Source organism: Apium graveolens, chromosome 1, assembly GCF_009905375.1.
Source record: "Apium graveolens cultivar Ventura chromosome 1, ASM990537v1, whole genome shotgun sequence".
Lineage (NCBI taxonomy): Eukaryota > Viridiplantae > Streptophyta > Magnoliopsida > Apiales > Apiaceae > Apium > Apium graveolens.
Window position 1 is genome coordinate 129,828,104 of NC_133647.1, and position 536 is coordinate 129,828,639.

The 536-nt window shown below is 43.3% G+C and overlaps 1 non-coding gene across 1 annotated transcript; it reads left to right on the plus strand.

Moving 5' to 3' along the window:
* Nucleotides 1-229: 229 nt before the first annotated feature.
* LOC141681362 (small nucleolar RNA R71) lies at nt 230-336 on the plus strand. The gene has a single exon (XR_012558807.1). It is a non-coding gene; the product is annotated as a small nucleolar RNA R71 (small nucleolar RNA).
* Nucleotides 337-536: the final 200 nt, after the last annotated feature.

Below are 536 nucleotides of genomic sequence, written 5' to 3' on the forward strand. Positions count from 1 at the left end.
GGAGGGCGTCACAGCAGTTGCTGCATCGAACTCCAGAATTCCTGTTACCTTGCCCTGAGTTAGACTTTGAGAAGGATTCTAGTATTTATTTAAATCCATCAGTTCGATTAGTTCATAAGATTCATTGTAGGTTTTAGCCCACATGGCTCCTCCTGATGCTATATCGAGCATAGGTCTAGACTAAGCGCATAACCCATTGTAGAAACAGTTTATAATCATCCAATCAGGAATGCCATGGTGTGGGCACTTCCTTAGCATCTCCTTATATCGATCCCATGACTCGCACAGAGATTCTCTAGTTTGCTGAGCAAACTGAGTAAGAGCATTCCTGATTATAGCAGTCTTCGCCATCAGAAAGAATTTAGTGAGAAACTTTTGAGCAAGATCCTCCCATGTGGTGATAGACCCTGGTGTTAGAGAATGTAACCAGCACTTCTCTTTATCCCTCAGAGAGAATGGGAAGAGTCGCAGCTTGATAGCATCTTCAGTCACCCCATTGAACTTGAAAGTGTCGCAAATCTCGATGAAATCCCTGA